We start from the raw sequence: 19,278 nt of genomic DNA on the forward strand, positions 1-19,278 counted from the left end.
AACAGGCACAATCCCAACATCAGCATCACCAATTTTTATACTTTGAAATAACTGGCAATTCTTCAAAGCCACCTTTGTGCCAAAAAACATACATTCTGTTTTCTCATCATTTAATTTAAGCTTTTTCCTTTGCATCCATGTTTTTATTTCAGTCATTATCTCATCAATTTTCTTCTTTGTATCTTGTGTTGTTGAAGTTGAAAGGTAGAACTGAGTATCATCTGCATATAGTTTAAAACCCACTTTTTGTATTTTCAAGATGTATGATAGCTCGATAGTATATATGTTGAACAAGATAGGGCCCAGAACACTACCCTGGGGTACACATTTCATAAGGATTCTATCACTGGATCAGTTTCCAGAAACTTCTACAATAGTCTTCCTATTCATTAAGTAACTTCGCAAAATTTCCAGTGCTTCCTCAGTCACTCCAATAGACTTTAAGTCGTCAAGTAAGTACTCGTGCACAACAGTATCGAAAGCAGCACTAAGATCTAACATAATCAAAATTCCACACTTTCCCTCATCAAGAAGACCTATCATATCATTCATTATTGAGCATAAGGTAGTTTCTGTAGAGTGATTAGCTTTGTAGGCCGATCGATTTCCCGGGAATACTTCTAACTCATCAATATGCGCCCATAGTTGCTCACTTATGACTTTTTCAATAAGCTTCGACATGTAGGATAAATTTGAAATGGGCCTATATGAATTTAGCTCGTTTACATCACCTTTTCTTTTGTATATTGGTTTGATCAACGCAGTTTTTTCACAGCTAGGAAAACAGGATTGTGATATACTTAGGTTAATTATGTTCAGGTAAATATTATATACGACTTGTTTATTTGGAGCTTCACTTATAGAACTGTTTGGGAAAGGGTCGTTTCCACAATATGTATTCTTCATCTCTCTCATAACCTTTAACAAGTCGCACATATTTATTTCCCTAAATTTTATTAACTTCTTACCCGCCTTCACTGGCATAACTGACTGTCCTTCCAAGTGATTTTGGGGGAAACCTCTGTAAATTTTATCAATTTTTTCATTGAAGAATATTGCAAATTTCTCTGCACAAACATTATCAGGCAAGACATATTTTTTCTTTAATCCCATCAAATCATCAAGGTTTTTGTTAAAGTCCCTCATGTTATTAGTTTTTTTACTTTCGCCGTTGTAGAATTTTCTTTTTGTTTTTTCCAACAGGATGTTATAGTCATTTCTGGCCTTATTATATAGATTTCTGGATTGTGAGGATTTGGCTCTTTTCCATCTACCTTCCATCTTATGTCTATGTCTTTTTGCCTTTAACAGCTCACTATTATACCATCTAACATTTTCGCGTACAACTATTTGTTTGCTCTATGGGACACATGGTATCATACATTTTTTCAAAATTGTCATTATATTTATTTGTATAACACCCAACACATTCTCTATCTACCATATGTTCACATTGTGTGTTCTCACAAGACATTTGCGCTACACTAGCTTCAATAAAATTCTCAGCATCAAAATTTTCCCGTTCCCTATATGTGACCCATTTTTTCAATACTCTGATGCAATTTATATCAACATCAAAAGCAATGAGGAGGATAGAAAATCATTGGGTATTATTAATCGCCCTGCAAACCCAAAACTGCATTCCCATGTTAATTATAACCTGTTTGAATAGGGAAATTGCAACCCACGAGCCCCAATGATGTGGAACCATACATACATACATATACCAGGGCACTTCCCCCAATTTTGGGGGTTAGCCGACATCAACAAATGAAACTAAAACAAAAAAGGGGACCTCTACTCTCTACGTTCCTCCCAGCCTAACAAGGGACTCAACCGAGTTCAGCTGGTACTGCTAGGGTGCCACAGCCCACCCTCCCCCGTTATCCACCACAGATGAAGCTTCATAATGCTGAATCCGCTACTGCTGCTACCTCCGCGGTCATCTAAGGCATCGGAGGCAGCAGCAGGGCCTACCAGAACTGCGTCACAATCGCTCGCCATTCATTCCTATTTCTAGCACGCTCTCTTGCCTCTCTCACATCTATCCTCCTATCACCCAGAGCTTTCTTCACTCCATCCATCCACCCAAACCTTGGCCTTCCTCTTGTAGTTAAATAATATTAGGAAAAATTAGTTATGTAAAACGGACTTAGACATTAAATAATAGTTACCTACTTTTTTGGACAACAAAACTTCAAGTTTACTTTTTTGTCAAAATTTTAGGAAGAATTAGTTAGGTACAATAGGCAAAAGCAAAAAATCTGTTGAAATGACCTTTTCAATTCTTTCTAGATTTGTGTTCCAGTTTGGTATGGCACTGAAGCCTGGAGGAGGCGCAGACGTTGATGTCCAAGAATTTGAGAAACTGTCTAAGGTCTTCAGTCTCCCATCTTCCATATGAGACGAGATAAGTATGGCATCTTCAGTTATCTAATACTGTAAACTTCATTTGGATGGTAAAATTTATTTTAAATGTGTGATTTTTAGAATCTAGAATAGATTTTGTGACATTTAAACTTAGTCACAAGATTACAGACTAGGGATTTTAGACTGGGCTGAGTAGCCTAAATATTGTTACTCTTGTTATTTTTATTACTAGTTAAGCTACAACCCTAGTTGGAAAAGCAACATGCTATAAGCCCAAGAGCTCTAACAGGGAAAAATAGCTCAGTGATGAAAGGAAATAAGGAAATAAACGATATTAGAAATTATGAACACTTAAAATAGTTATAGTTATTATTATTATTATTATTATTATTATTATTATTATTATTTTTTCAATATTAATCTTACCCGATAATCATGTTGCTGTCAACTCTGTTGCCCGACAGAAATCTACGGTCGGGATACGCCAGCGATCGCTATTCAGGTGGGGGTGTACACAACAGCGCCATCTGTGGTCAGGTACTCTAGTACTTCTTGTCAACACCACCTCAATTTTTCCTCTGTCGTGCCTCCGGCTAGACCTACTTGGATACGCTGTTGATTCTGGAGTTATTGCTCACGATTTGGTGATGTATTTGCTCTAGAGTTTAGCCTTCGCTATTCAGGAAGCTATATCATTAGCTTAGCAAGTTTTTGGAATTAATTTGATTTAATTTTTTATTTAATTTTGGTACGAAGAGAGTATGAACTCTCTTTCACTTTTAAATGGCCGACCCTTCCCTTAGATGGAAGTGTTGGTGTCGAAGAGAGTATAGACTCTCTTAATTTTGCTTAACAAAGTTATAGATTTATTTTATATCTCTCCACCTTTTATAGGCCTCTTTGATTAACTTCCTTTTATTATAAACTTATTAAAATTAATTTTTATATTTGTTTATTTTCGACCTTTCCTAATAGTAGGCGGTCTTTTCTTGAACCGAAGTTAATTAACATTGAGCCCGTCATTTCGTTTTTACCTGTTAACATATTATGCTATTTTAATGTTTTTGAAAGAATTTCTTTGATAGTCTTGTACTGTTTTCAAAGTTGAACTAACGTTTTGTTTTGTCTCTGCAGTTGTTGACGTTCAGAACGTTCAACTTGCGCTCTATCCTTACGATAGAGAGAGAGTCTATCACGGTGTCACGTTGCAGTAAGAGTAAACCGATTCTAGCGTTTTGTTCATTCTTTCTTAGCTTAAATGGTTTTAATTCTAATAAAGGAACTTTTTATTTGGGAAACCTTTCAGTTTTTTTCCTTTAACAATAATATGTTTTAACGATATATATAATTGGGCTCTTCTCTCAGGTGCTAAGTCAAGAGAGAGAGAGAGAGAGAGATAGAGACGGAGGGAGAGAGAGGAGGATAAACGTTTCGTTCAAGCGGGTAACGTTGTTATCGTTTTTGCTCTTCTCCCTAGTCTCTTTAGGGGAAGAAGGTAAACGTTTCTAGAGTTTTATTCTTGTTCTCAGGCTTTATGCGGTGAGAGATTTTAAACGTAGTTTATTTGATCTAGTGTTTAGTGTCTTTTCCAGCCACTGAATTATTTATCTTTCATTATGTTTTTCTGTTACATTGTAATACTGTTTTCGCAATTACTAACTTTTAATGAAGGATAGAATTGCGTGTTTCAGGTACAAACCACTTAAAGTTTCGAGTTCAGTGAAATAAGTGCAAACAGAAAATCAAAAGTGATAAGCGCAAAGTGTTACAGTGTTGCGTTCGAGGGTTCATCTGTTCGTGCCAGTTGTTCGCCTAGTCTGGGACCTCTTACAAGCTCCCAAGCCCAGGGGAGAAGTAATGTCGAAGGACTTATGGGTTCAGCAGGCCTTGATCGACGAACAGACGTTTCCCTCCGTGATTTCGGGTGTAACCAACTCACGTAGCCGACGTGATCACCCCACCCACACAAAGACGAGAGAGCCCATTTATTCCTCGTCTGCGGAAGAGGTTTCTCACAGAAACCATGGACCAAATCTTGCAGCTTTTAAGTGCAAGTCGGTCCCTTCCGCGCAAGTCCAACTCCTAGGTGGTGCCATTAGCACTGGGTCAGTTCGGACTTGCTGCAGTACGACAACTGCACACCTCCCAGAGAGGCAAGGTGGTATCGCAACAGACAGTAACTCCGTCTGTTGCCGCACCAGCTGTTTTAGACCCTCAGTTTCAACGGACAGTAGCTCCGTTTGTTGTTGTCTTTCTTAAACTCTAGTGGTCTATGCTGCTGACAATGCAGTCTCAGCTTGCGGTGTTGATGCAGGAGTTTCAGGCAGAGAAGGTTAACACACCTCCTCCTGCGAGCGCCCCTCCACCTCTACGCAGTCCAGCCTGCCAGACGTATGATGTTGAGGTTCCTCAGCTACCTCCATGCGTGAGCTGCCGCATTGGGAGTTGCCAGATACCAGCTCTGTGCAGCAACCTCCACTTTCCTTGAGGCAGGAGCCTCTTGCCACGCGGCAACCTCCTCAACACTTGAGGCAGGAGCCTTATGCTTTGCAGCAACCTCCTCTACCCTTGAGGTAGGAGCCTCTTGTGTTGCGACTACCTCCTCCATCCTCGAGGCAGCAACCTCTTGCGGTGCGACAACCTCCACCATCCTCGAGGCAGCAACCTCAACTCCACCTCTGCGCAGTCCACCCTGCCAGACGTATGATGTTGAGGTTCCTCAACCTACCTCCACGCGTGAGCTGCCGCATTGGGAGTTGCCAGATACCTCTTGCGTTGCGGCAACCTCCACCATCCTTGAGGCAGCAACCTCAACTCTTGCGGCAGCCACCTCCACTCTTGAGGCAACCTCAACTCTTAAGGCAAGAGCCTCAACTCTTGAGGAACCTCATGCTATGAGGCAGCCGCCTCAACGCATGCAGCAACCGCATTCTTCACAGCATGAGCCTCTCTCTGCGCAGCGTCCTCCTCAAACCATGAGGCAGGAGCCTCATGCTATGCGGCAATGGGCTCTCGTGGCATGGTTGGTTTTGACCTGGCCTTTCATTAGAAGGGGCTAGCGTTCGATCCCAAGTATGAGGTAGAAATTTATTTCTATTTGAACACGATGTTGTGTTGATATTTATCCATATTGACTCATTAGGGGTAATTGGAATGAATTACTACCAATTGTGTCACGTGGTGGCCCGGGGAAATCTGGTAAAACTCGCTGGTAAAGAGACTGATGTCTCAACAGGTAAATCCTCGGACAGCTAGATTAGGGTCAGGTTCAGATTTCCTTTTAAGAATAAATAACCGCCTCAACCCATGAGGCAGGAGCCTCATACTATGCGGCATCCTCCTCAACGCATGCGGCATAAGCCTCATCCCTTGCAGCTTGAGCCTCATCCCATGCAGCATGAGTCTCATACCATGCAGCATGAGCCTCATCCCATGCAGCATGAGCCTCATCCCATGCAGCATAAGCCGCACGCCATGCAACATGCTCTGCTTACCTTACAGCATGCTCTACATACAGCATGCTCTGCATACCTTACCGCATGCTTCTCAGTCACACATCTTTGGTTGTTGCCAACTCACTAGACTGTCAAGCAGTTTCATAACGTTGCCTTCTAGTCTGCTGCTTTTGCACCAGTGAAACCCTCACTGAGAGAACTTAGCTTTTCTCGGATATGGTTCCTGTAGATGAGAAAGTACTATTCTCCCTCCTTCTGATTTTCCCTTGAGGACTCTGTCATTTGGAGAGGAGCCTTTAGCTGCTTAGCCTCCTATGGACTTTTATTTAAGCATAGCATGCTTCCAGGGAGGGTAATGGTTCCACTTCAGTCGCTAACCCCGTCTGTTACCACACCTGCTCCCATAGACCTTGAGCTGTGTTGCAAGACATGCAGTCCAAGCTTAGTCCTTGTTAGAGGATTTTTTGTTTACGGAGTCAGTGTGTCACTGGGAAGACGTTCAACAACCAGCAGAAGTGACTTGTTGTGACGCAGTGCGGCAACCTCAGCAACCCGATAAGGAGTTGTCTGTACGACCCAGACAGTCTAGACAGCTTCGGGTTGTCACTTTACTTCCTCGCTTCCCCATGGTTGACAGTTCACAGACTGTGCAGCAGTACCATGATCTTGTGTCCGGCTCCGTCAGACGACTAGCTTTTAAGAGCTCCCACAAGTCGTCGCTGTCTGGAGATTCTCAGATGGACTATGGATCTGACCAAGGAACTGGGCCTCCTGGTCAATTTTGAGGAGTCCCAGCTCGTCCCATCCCAGACCATTGTCTACCTGGGTATGGATCTTCAGAGTCGAGCTTTTCGGGCTTTTCCGTCGGCCCCAAAGATATACTAAGCCCTAGATTGCATCCAGAGCATGCTGAGAAGGAACCGATGCTCAGTCAGGTAGTGGATGAGTCTAACAGGGACACTTTCATCGCTGCCCTGTTCATCGAGTTAGGGAGACCCCACCTCCCCCCCTTCAGTATCATCTAGCGGCTCACTGGATAAAGGACATGACGCTAGAGACGATCTCAGTTCCTGTTTCCGAAGAGAGGAGGTCTACTCTCACGTGGTGAAAGAACAGCTTTCTTCTCAAGGAAGTCTACCTTTGGCTGTTCAGAAACCCGACCGCCGTCTCTTCTCTGACGCATCAGACACGGGCTGGGGTGCGACTTTGGACGGACAGGAATGCTCGGGAACATGGAATCAGGAGCTAAGGACACTTCACATCTATTGCAAGGAGCTGTTGGCGGTTCATCTGGCCTTGATAAACTTCAAGTCCCTCCAGCTTAACAAGGTGGTGGAGGTGGACTCTGACAACACCACAGCCTTGGCTTACATCTCCAAGCAGGGAGGGACTCATTCGTGGAAGTTGTTCTAGATCGCAAGGGACCTCCTCATCTGGTTAAAAGATCGAAAGCTCACGCTGGTAACGAGGTTCATTCAGGGCGATATGAATGTCATGGCAGATCGCCTTAGCCGGAAGGGTCAGGTCATCCCCACAGAGTGGACCCTTCACAAGAATGTTTGCAGCAGACTTTGGGCCCTGTGGGGTCAGCCAACCATAGATCTGTTCGCTACCTCGATAACCTAGAGGCTCCCGTTGTATTGTTCTCCGATTCCAGACCCAGCAGCAGTTCACGTGGATGCTTTTCTGCTGGATTGGTCCCATCTCGACCTGTATGCATTCCCGCCGTTCAAGATTGTCAACAGGGTACTTCAGAAGTTCGCCTCTCGCAAAGGGACACGGCTGACGTTGGTTGGCTCCGCTCTGGCCCGCGAGAGAATGGTTCATAGAGGTACTGCAATGGCTGGTCGACATTCCCAGGACTCTTCCTCTAGGAGTGGACCTTCTACGTCTACCTCACGTAAAGAAGGTACATCCAAACCTCCACGCTCTTCGTCTGACTGCCTTCAGACTTTCGAAAGACTCTCAAGAGCTAGGGGCTTTTCGAAGGAGGCAGCCAGAGCGATTGCCAGAGCAAGGAGGACATCCACTCTCAGAGTCTATCAGTCTAAAGGGGAAGTCTTCCGAAGCTGGTACAAGGCCAATGCAGTTTCCTCATCCAGTACCACTGTAACCCAGATTGCTGACTTCCTGTTACATCTAAGGAACGTAAGATCCCTTTCAGCTCCTACGATTAAGGGTTACAGAAGTATGTTGGCAGCGGTTTTCCGCAAACAGAGGCTTGGATCTTTCCACCAACAAAGATCTACAGGACCTCCTTAGGTCTTTTAAGACCTCAAAGGAACGTCGGTTTCCACTCCAGGCTGGAATCTAGACGTGGTCCTAAGGTTCCTTATGTCATCAAGATTTGAACCTCTCCAATCAGCCTCTTTTAAGGACCTCACATTAAAAACTCTTTTCCTCGTGTGCTTGACAACAGCTAAAAGAGTAAGTGAGATCCACGCCTTCAGCAGGAACATAGTTTTTCACATCTGAAACGGCTACATGTTCCTTGCAGCTCGGTTTTTTGCTAAAACGAGCTTCCTTCACGTCCTTGGCCTAAGTCGTTCGAGATCCCAAGCCTGTCCAACTTGGTGGGGGACGAACTGGAGAGAGTACTTTGCCCAGTTAGAGCACTTAGGTACTATCTAAAAAGGTCATAACCTTTACGAGGACAATCAGAAGCCTTATGGTGTGCTATCAAGAAGCCTTCTCTTCCAAGGTCTAAGAACTCAGTTTCTTACCTATTCAGGCTCCTGATTAGGGAAGCACATTCTCATCTGAAGGAAGAAGACCTTGCTTTGCTGAAGGTAAGGACACATGAAGTGAGAGCTGTGGCTACTTCAGTGGCCCTCAAACAGAACCGTTCTCTGCAGAGTGTTATGGATGCAACCTATTGGAGAAGCAAGTCAGTGTTTGCATCATTCTATCTCAAAGATGTCCAGTCTCTTTACGAGAACTGCTACACCCTGGGACCATTCGTAGCAACGAATGCAGTAGTAGGCGGGGGCTCAGCCACTACATTCCCATAATCCCATAACCTTTTTAACCTTTCTCTTGAATACTTTTTATGGGTTGTACGGTCGGCTAAGAAGCCTTCCACATCCTTGTTGATTTGGCGGGTGGTCAATTCTTTCTTGAGAAGCGCCGAGGTTAAAGGTTGTGATGAGGTCCTTTAGTATGGGTTGCAGCCCTTTATACTTCAGCACCTAAGAGTCGTTCAGCATCCTAAGAGGACCGCTACGCTCAGTAAGAAAGACGTACTTAATAAAGGCAGAGTAATGGTTCAAGTCGTCTTCCTTACCAGGTACTTATTTATTTTATGTTATTTTTGAATAACTAATAAAATAAAATACGGGATACTTAGCTTCTTTGTTAACATGTATGCTGGTCTCCACCCACCACCCTGGGTGTGAATCAGCTACATGATTATCGGGTAAGATTAATATTGAAAAATGTTATTTTCATTAGTAAAATAAATTTTTGAATATACTTACCCGATAATCATGATTTAATTGACCCACCCTTCCTCCCCATAGAGAACCAGTGGACCGAGGAAAAAATTGAGGTGGTGTTGACAAGAAGTACTAGAGTACCTGACCACAGATGGCGCTGTTGTGTACACCCCCACCTGAATAGCGATCGCTGGCGTATCCCGACCGTAGATTTCTGTCGGGCAACAGAGTTGACAGCTACATGATTATCGGGTAAGTATATTCAAAAATTTATTTTACTAATGAAAATAACATATTATTATTACTAGCTAAGCTACAACTCTAGTTAGAAAAGCAACATGCTATAAGCCCAAGGGCTCTACCAGGGAAAAATAGCCCAGTGAGGAAAGAAAATAAATGAATGATCTGAGAAATGATGAGCAATTAAAATAAAATATTTTAAAAACAGTAACATCAAAGCAGATATTTCATAAACTATAAAAACTTATGTGAGCCTGATATCTGATATTGAAGATTCAGTATTTGTAGAGAAGGGTTTTCCATTTTATGAGAATTTCAAGTAGTGGAGTTTTTAGATTAAAATTCATGTGATAGGACTTACTCAAACTGTATTAGATTAAAGAATCATACATATATTTTTGTTGAATGATTTTTCTTTTCAGAACTCAGATTAAATTAATGTTTTTTTTTTTTATGTTTTAAACTCTTGTAAGTTTAGAGTTTAGTTCTGTGTCTCCATTTAGTTTTAAAGGTTTAAAGGCCGCCCATGAATGGCAGAGGCAAGGGACAGTGACATTCCACTATTGAGCAGGACAATGCCCTAAAGACTGACCATATATACATATGATCAGCGCCCAAATCCCCTCTCTACCCAAGCTAGGACCAAGGAGGGCCAGGCAATGGCTGCTGATGACACAGCAGGTAGACCTATAGGCTCCTCCAAAGCCCCCATCCTTATCTTAAAAGGATGGTAAGGGTGCAGCAACCAAATGAGCTAACGAGTTTGAGCGGGACTCGAACCCCAGTCTGACGTTCACCAGTCTGGGACGTTACCACACTTATAAACCTTTAACCCTTTTACCCCCAGGCTATTTGGAACTTTCTAACCCTTTACCCCCGGGGGTTATTTTTTTTTTCAAGCACATTTTGCAATATAATTTATTCAAATTGCTCTAACAGCCTTAATTTTTGTCATAGGGAGGTCAGGTTGGTCTCATTCTCTTGGAAAATGCCGGAAGTTTCTGAAAAAATTATCAAAAATAAGCAAAAAAAAAATATAAATAGCAGTTTTTTGCAAGGACGTACCGGTACGTCCATGGGGGTAAAGGGATGGCTTCTGTGAAACGTACCAGTACGTCCTTTGGGGGTAAAAGGGTTAATTCAACCTAGTTTAATTTTTTTAGCAAAGGTCTTTCTACTTGTATCTGTATGAATTCAATGTTGAAAACTTGATATAGGAACTCTAGCACGTCTTATTATCAGTACTTAACCCTTTTACCCCCAAAGGACGTACTGGTACGTTTCACAAAAGCCATCCCTTTACCCCCATGGATGTACCGATATGTCCTTGCCAAAAAATGCTATAAAGTTTTTTTTTTCATATTTTTGATAATTTTTAGAGAAAATTCTGGCATTTTCCAAGAGAATGAGACCAACCTGACCTTTCTATGACAAAAATTAAGGCTTTTAGAGCAATTTAAAAAAAATATACTGCAAAATATGCTGGGAAAAAAATAACCCCCTGGGGGTTAAGGGTTGGAAATTTCCAAATAGCCTGGGGGTAAAAGGGTTATGATATACTTTTTTTTTTTTTTTTTTTTTGTCCTGAAATATTCTAATTTATTTTCTTGAAATATCACAAGTTTTTCAATATTAATCTTACCCGGTGATCATGTAGCTGCAGCTCTGCTGCCCGACAGAAGAAACCTACGGGCGGGATACGCCAGCGATCGCTATACAGGTGGGGGTGTACAACAACAGCGCCATCTGTCGAGTAGGTACTCAGGTACTTCTTGTCAACAAGAACCAATTTTCTCTCTGTCGTGCCACCGGCAAGACCTACTTGATACGCTGTTGTTTCTGGAGTTGATTTTCACGCTTTTTGGTGATGTATTCTCTCTAGTTATTAGCTTTCGCTGTACAGGAGTTATCATCAATACCTTATCAAGCTTTATTGATTAGATTTTGGATTATTTGTTGACGACTTGGATAGATTTTGGATTTCCCCCTTTGACTAATTCAAGATGTCTGACCCTACTCAAGTCCCCAAGTACAGGCAGTGTAGCGCTAGGGACTGTTCTAGGCGTCTTCCGAAGGCCTCTATAGATCCTCACACCGTTTGTTCCAATTGTAGGGGTAAAGCCTGTCAATTGGAAGATCGATGTGAGGAATGCGCTGGGCTTTCGGAATTCGATTTTCAAGAATTCCTTAAGAATGTACGTAGGCTAGAGAAGGATAGGATCAGGAGGAGTTCGTCTCGCTCGTTTGATTTTTCCTCTCCCCATGCCCCACAACCTATTCCTTCCCCTGTAGTGGTTACACCCGACCCTTCTACTAGCTCTCAGCAACCCTAGATGGCGGACATGATGCGTGCCATTCAGGCTCTTGGTGACAGAGTTGAGTCATTAGCGAATGACCGCAATCAACTCTTGGCCGACGTCAAAGAGTTGAAGGAGAAAAGTGCAGTGGGAAGTGTAGTGAGTGCATGTGCTGTGAAAAGTGTCAGTGTTACGCATGAGGGTGCATCTGTTCGTGCCAGTCGTCCTCCCAGTCCGGGACCTCTTGCAAGCTCCCAAGCCCAGGGGAGAAGCAATGTCGAAGGACCAAAGGGTTTGACAGGCCTTGATCAGCGTACAGATGGTTGCGGATGTATCTTGCAGAGATCGTCCCACCCACAAACAGACGAGTGAGCCCATTCATTCCTCGTCTGCGGAAGAAGTTTCTCGTCAGAAACGCTGGACCAAGGTCTCACGACCTCTCAAGCGCAAGGTCCCTTCCGAGCGAGTCCAACGGCCCAGGTGTAGCCACTGGGTCAGTTCGGACTCGCCGCAGTCTTCCGAAGACTGCACACCTCCCAAGAGAGGTAGAATGGTTCCGCAGCAGACAATCACTCCGTCTGTTGCCGCACCAACCGCTGTAGACCCTAAGTGGTCTTTGCTGCAGTCTATGCAGACTCAGCTAGCTTCCTTCATGCAGGAGTATCGTGCTGAGAAGGTTGACGATACACCCGTTAACCTACAACCTGCCACGGTTGTGCGCTCAGCTGACACTGCGGCTGCCTGCTCCCACACTCCGGCTGTGAGAGCTCCACCACCGATGCGCAGTCGACCCTGCCAGACGCATGTTGACGTTAGCCGACGTGCGGCACCCTCCGTTGACATGCGTGAGCTACCGCATCAGCAGTGGGAAGGTGCTGTCAAGCTGCCGTGTTTTGACGCAATGCGGCAGTCTCCGCAACCCACGGCAGTCCCCACCACGCACCACCACTCCGCTTTTGTTGTTGCCAGCTCTCAGACTGACCAGCAGCGGCATGATGTTGGATCCAGTGCAGCTACGCATGCACCCGTGCTGCCGGATTCAGCCGTTCAACTTTCTTCTCCTCCTTTGCCGCTTCCTCCTCAGCATTCGGATGAAGGAATCTCTGATGACGACGAAGCTGCGCATTTGGACGATCAACACTCCGACATAGATGAACCCAAGACTACGCCTCCCTCCTTAGACTTTAGGAAAGTCCTTGCCCTGTTTAAGGAGTTGTATCCGGACCAGTTTGTGTCTGCAGCCCCACGCTCACCTCCCTCTGAGTTCGCTTTAGGCATGCAGTCAGCAGCTCCTGCCTTTACGAAGCTCGTACTCGCGCGCTCATCCAAGAGAGCTTTAAGGGTACTGGGAGAGTGGTTGCAGGCCAAGAAGCAACTTGGGAAGACATCCTTCATCTTTCCCCCGACCAAGCTTGCTTCCAAATCTAGCGTCTGGTATGCCACGGGAGAAGTTCTCGGCTTGGGAGTTCCTGCCTCTGCCCAGGGCGACTTCTCAAGTCTGGTAGACTCTCCCCGCAGACTGGCTATGAGACGCTCCAAGATTTGCTGGACCTTTTCGGACATGGACCATCTTTTGAAGGGAGTTTTCCGTGCGTTTGAGATCTTCAACTTCCTGGACTGGTGTTTGGGAGCGTTGAGCAGAAAGACCTCCCCTTCGGATAAGGACTCTGCCATGCTCATCATGTCATGCATGGACAAAGCCATTCGGGATGGGTCTGGCGAGCTTGCGGCTTCTTTCGTGTCTGGAGTGCTTAAGAAGCGAGATCACCTTTGCTCCTTCTTGTCGGCGGGGATCACACCATGTCAGAAGTCAGAGCTGATGTTTGCTCCGCTATCCAAGTGTCTCTTTCCTGAAGAGCTGATCAAGGGGATTGCCGCCTCGTTGATCCAGAAAGACACCCATGACCTGGTGGCGTCATCCGCACGTAAAGTCACAGCTTTACCTTCCGTGCCTAGACCTAGGATGGACACACCAGCGTCTAGGTTCATTCCGCCCTTTCGTGGCAGAACCTCCAGCAGAGGAGGTACCCGTGCCGATAGTCAACGTGGCAAAAAGAAGAAGGGTTCCAAGTCCTCAAAAGGCAGAGTCTGACTGCCATCTTCTCCAGACAGCAGTGGGAGCCAGGCTCAAGAACTACTGGCAGGCCTGGGAGAACAGGGGTGCAGACGCACAGTCTGTGAAGTTGCTCAGAGAGGGGTACAGGATTCCATTCTTGCGCAAGCCCCCTCTAGCAACAACTCCCATCGACCTCTCTCCCAGGTACAGAGAGGAGGACAAGAGGCTAGCTTTACAGCAAGAGGTGTCTCTCTTGCTACAAAAGGGAGCGGTAGTCATAGTCCGGGACCATCAATCCCCGGGCTTCTACAACCGTCTCTTCTTAGTAGCGAAGAAGACAGGAGGGTGGAGACCGGTGCTGGACGTCAGTGCTCTAAATGTCTTTGTCACCAAGCAGACATTCACCATGGAGACGACGAAGTCGGTGCTAGCATCGGTCAGGAAGGAAGACTGGATGGTCTCGTTAGACCTAAAGGACGCGTACTTTCACGTCCCCATCCACCCAGATTCCCAACCTTTCCTAAGGTTCGTCTTTGGGAAGGTGGTTTACCAGTTCCAAGCCCTGTGCTTTGGCCTAAGCACGGCACCTCTAGTGTTTACCAAACTGATGAGGAATATTGCCAAATTCCTGCATTTAGCAGACATCAGAGCCTCCCTCTATTTGGACGACTGGCTTTTAAGAGCTGCGTCAAGTCGTCGCTGTCTGGAGAATCTCAAATGGACTATGGATCTGACCAAGGAATTGGGTCTCCTGGTCAATATAGAAAAATCCCAACTCGTCCCATCCCAAACTATAGTCTATCTAGGTATGGAGATTCAGAGTCAAGCTTTTCGGGCTTTTCCGTCGGCCCCCAGAATCAGTCAAGCCCAAGAATGCATCCAGAGCATGCTGAAAAGGAACCGATGTTCAGTCAGACAGTGGATGAGTCTAATAGGGACGCTTTCATCGCTGGACCAGTTCATCGCGTTAGGGAGACTCCACCTCCGACCCCTTCAGTATCACCTAGCTGCTCACTGGAGAAAGGACATGACGCTAGAAGCGGTCTCAGTTCCTATATCCGAAGAGATGAAGTCTGCACTGACTTGGTGGAAGAACAACATTCTTCTCAAGGAAGGTCTACCACTGGCTGTTCAGACCCCCGACCACCTTCTCTTCTCGGACGCATCGGACACGGGCTGGGGTGCGACACTGGACGGTCGGGAATGCTCGGGCACGTGGAATCCGGATCAAAGAGCACTTCACATCAACTGCAAGGAGCTACTGGCAGTTCATCTGGCCTTGAGAAGCTTCAAGTCCCTCCTTCTAGGCAAGGTGGTGGAGGTGAACTCCGACAACACTACAGCCTTGGCGTACATCTCCAAGCAAGGAGGGACTCATTCGATGACGTTCGAGATCGCAAGGGACCTCCTCACCTGGTCAAGAGATCGAAAGATATCGCTTGTAACGAGGTTCATTCAAGGCGACATGAATGTCATGGCAGACCGCCTCAGCCGGAAGGGTCAGATCATCCCTACAGAATGGATCCTTCACAAGAATGTTTGCAACAGACTATGGGCCCTGTGGGGTCAGCCCACCATAGATCTGTTCGCTACCTCGATGACCAAGAGGCTCCCAAATTATTGCTCACCGATTCCGGACCCAGCAGCAGTTCACGTAGATGCCTTTCTTCTGGATTGGTCCCATCTAGACCTTTATGCGTTCCCCCCGTTCAAGATTGTCAACAAGGTACTGCAGAAGTTCGCCTCTCACGAAGGGACAAGGTTGACGTTGGTTGCTCCCCTCTGGCCCGCGAGAGAATGGTTCACCGAGGTACTGCAATGGCTAGTAGACGTTCCCAGGACTCTTCCTCTAAGAGTGAACCTTCTGCGTCAGCCGCACGTAAAGAAGGTACACCCAAGCCTCCACGCTCTTCGTCTGACTGCCTTCAGACTATCGAAAGACTCTCAAGAGCTAGAGGCTTTTCGAAGGAGGCAGCCAGAGCGATTGCCAGAGCAAGGAGGACATCCACTCTCAAGGTCTACCAGTCAAAATGGGAAGTCTTCCGAAGCTGGTGCAAGGCGAATTCAGTATCCTCAACCAGTACCTCTGTAACGCAGATAGCTGACTTCCTTTTACACCTAAGGAAGGTAAGATCCCTATCAGCTCCTACGATCAAAGGTTACAGAAGCATGTTGGCAGCAGTCTTCCGCCACAGAGGCTTAGATCTTTCCAACAACAAAGATCTACAGGACCTCCTTAAGTCTTTTGAGACCTCAAAGGAGCGTCGGTTAGCCACACCAGGTTGGATCTTAGACGTAGTTTTAAGGTTCCTGATGTCAGCAAGGTTCGAACCACTTCAGTCAGCCTCTTTTAAAGATCTCACTTTGAAGACACTTTTCCTCGTTTGCTTAGCAACAGCTAAAAGAGTCAGTGAGATACACGCCTTCAGCAGGAACATAGGATTTACATCTGAAACGGCTACATGTTCCTTACAGCTTGGTTTTTTAGCTAAAAACGAACTCCCTTCTCGTCCTTGGCCCAAATCGTTCGAGATTCCAAGTCTGTCCAGTTTGGTTGGAAACGAACAAGAGAGAGTACTTTGCCCAGTAAGAGCTCTTAAGTACTATTTAAGACGTACGAAGCCATTACGAGGACAATCAGAAGCTTTATGGTGTTCTATTAAGAAACCTGCTTTACCGATGTCGAAGAACGCAGTTTCTTATTACATCAGACTTTTGATTAGAGAAGCCCATTCTCATCTGAATGAGGAGGACCATGCTTTGCTGAAGGTAAGGACACATGAAGTTAGAGCTGTCGCTACTTCAGTGGCCTTCAAACAAAACAGATCTCTGCAGAGTGTAATGGATGCAACCTATTGGAGAAGCAAGTCAGTGTTCGCATCATTTTACCTTAAAGATGTCCAGTCTCTTTATGAGAACTGCTACACCCTGGGACCATTCGTAGCAGCGAGTGCAGTAGTAGGTGAGGGCTCAACCACTACATTCCCATAACCCCATAACCTTTTTTAATCTTTCTCTTGAAATGCTTTTTATTGTTGCTTTTGGGTTGTACGGAAGGCTAAGAAGCCTTTCGCATCCTGGTTGATTTGGCGGGTGGTCAAATTCTTTCTTGAGAAGCGCCGAGATTAGAGGTTGTGATGAGGTCCTTTAGTATGGGTTGCAGCCCTTCATACTTCAGCACCTAGGAGTCGCTCAGCATCCTAAGAGGATCGCGAGGCTCAGTAAGGAAGACGTACTTAAAAAGGCAGAGTAATAGTTCAAGTCGACTTCCTTACCAGGTACTTATTAATTTTATGTTTGTTATTTTGAATAACTGCTAAAATGAAATACGGGATACTTACCTTCTATTGTTAACATGTATGCTGGTCTCCACCCACCCCCCTGGGTGTGAATCAGCTACATGATCACCGGGTAAGATTAATATTGAAAAATTTTATTTTCCTTAGTAAAATAAATTTTTGAATATACTTACCCGGTGATCATGAATTAAAGGACCCTCCCTTCCTCCCCATAGAGACCCAGTGGACCGAGGAGAAAATTGGTTCTTGTTGACAAGAAGTACCTGAGTACCTACTCGACAGATGGCGCTGTTGTTGTACACCCCCACCTGTATAGCGATCGCTGGCGTATCCCGCCCGAAGGTTTTTTCTGTCGGGCAGCAGAGCTGCAGCTACATGATCACCGGGTAAGTATATTCAAAAATTTATTTTACTAAGGAAAATAACATTTTGGGTCTTTGGAATATCATAATTGCTTGTGGCTTAAATTATCCTAATAGTGGGGCTTAAAATATCTTGTTTTAGGTGGCTTAAAATATATATTTTTTGCGGCTTAAAATGTTTTATTTTGGGGGCTTAAAATATCTCATTTTAGGGGGCTAAAATATCTTTTTTGAGGCTTAAAATTTCTTAGTTTTGGAGGCTTGAAGTATTTTACTTTTGCGTCTTTAAATATATTGTTTTAGTAGTCTTAAAATGTCCTACTTTTGGTGGCATGAAATATATTAATTTTGAGGGCTTAAAATATCTTAATTTTGGAGGGTTTAAATATTTCCCCTTTGGGACTTGAAATATCCTAGTTTTGTAGCTTAAAATATCTTACCTTTGTCACTTGAAATATCCTACTTTTTGGGATTAAAATATCCTACTTTTGGGGGCTTAAGATATCCTAATTTGTTTTCGATTGAACTGATTTATTAGAAATGTATTATTTCTTAAAAATTACTTAAAACTGTACTAAATTTGTACTTCATAGATCTTGATTACCAATTTTCTGAGAGTCCCTATTAACTTTTTTTTTTACTTTCAGGTTAACGTGGCCTTCTCTTAGGATGCTTCAAACCCTTTAAACATTGTGAAAAGGGAGAACTTCCTACTTGCATAATCCAATGGCCCTACATGGTCTTCTAGAAGGACTGAAGGACTTTAATAGGAGAGTCCCGATCCCGCAGGACTGATCCAGGATAGTCCTTAATGTGCATCATCCTTTTAAGTCTTGGACGGTGTGCTAAGTCATATTGCTAGCTTGCTAATTTACCCAAATTCTTTCATTTATAGTTTCATGAAATTAGTTTTTACCTGTGTACATTAATTTCCCATTCGAAATTGCTTTAATGAATAGCTGAGGACTAAAATTTAGTTAAAAATCAATTTAGATCTATATATCCATGTCAGTAACTAAGATTGCAATATTGGGTAAACTAACCTGAAGTCTTTTAGAGGTAAATTATATTTTATTCTCATCCACCTGGTTTCATCCGGGGAAGATCTTTTTGTAGAAATCCTGGTTAGGGAATTTTTGATAGTCCTATAAAAGATATTTCAGGGAGGAGCTGGGCTGCTTCAAATATCGTTAATTCAGGAAGGAGTTATTTAGACGTTCTTTCCGATAGAAGGTGAGCTATTTCAAGTAAGAGTCATTTCAGGTAGGAGTTCTTTCAGTAGAGGGCAGGCTATTTCAGATAGATGCTGGGTTCTTTGTGGTAGGAGTTATTTGTGGTAGGAGTTCTTTGTGGTAGGAATTCTTTGAGGTAGGAGTTCTTTGTGGTAGGAGTTCTTTTTGGCAGGAGTTTTTTTCAGGTAAAGACTGGGATATGCCAAGTCCAAGTAGGAGTTATTTCACGTGGTAGTTATTTCATGTAGAGGGTGAGCTATTTTAAGTAAAGGCTGGGCTTTTTCGAGTAGTCTTGGCTATTCCAGGTAGGAGTTATTTCGGGTAGAGGCTGGGCTCTTTCAAGGAGTAGTTATTTCAGATAGAGGGTGGACTATTTAAGGTAGAGGATGGGCAATTTAAGGTAGAGGATGGGCTATTGCAGGTAGATGCTGGGCTATTTCAGGTAGGGACTGAGTGGTTTCATGTAGAGGCTGGGCCATTTCAGGTAGGAGTTATTTCATGTAGAGTTATTTCATGGGTAGAGGGGCTGGGCT

The 19,278-nt window shown here is 44.4% G+C and overlaps 3 long non-coding RNA genes across 4 annotated transcripts in view; 2 read left to right on the plus strand and 1 right to left on the minus strand.

Moving 5' to 3' along the window:
• LOC137650153 (uncharacterized) overlaps nucleotides 1-19,245 on the plus strand; it is a 48,600-nt gene extending 29,355 nt beyond the window's left edge. Inside the window, exons 5-6 of one of the 2 annotated variants that reach the window (XR_011045932.1) lie at nucleotides 2,296-2,414; nucleotides 18,161-19,245. This is a non-coding gene — a long non-coding RNA (uncharacterized lncRNA). The remainder of the gene's footprint in view (nucleotides 1-2,295; nucleotides 2,415-18,160) is intronic. The other variant, XR_011045933.1, reaches the window with a different exon arrangement.
• LOC137650154 (uncharacterized) overlaps nucleotides 1-19,278 on the plus strand; it is a 370,336-nt gene that overhangs the window by 340,421 nt on the left and 10,637 nt on the right. The window lies entirely within an intron of this gene.
• The window catches only part of LOC137650152 (uncharacterized), a 407,979-nt gene that overhangs the window by 326,929 nt on the left and 61,772 nt on the right, over nucleotides 1-19,278 (minus strand). The gene's annotated exons all lie outside the window — the stretch shown is intronic.

The sequence above is a fragment of the Palaemon carinicauda genome, chromosome 11 (assembly GCF_036898095.1).
Source record: "Palaemon carinicauda isolate YSFRI2023 chromosome 11, ASM3689809v2, whole genome shotgun sequence".
In the NCBI taxonomy this organism is placed as follows: Eukaryota; Metazoa; Arthropoda; class Malacostraca; order Decapoda; family Palaemonidae; genus Palaemon; species Palaemon carinicauda.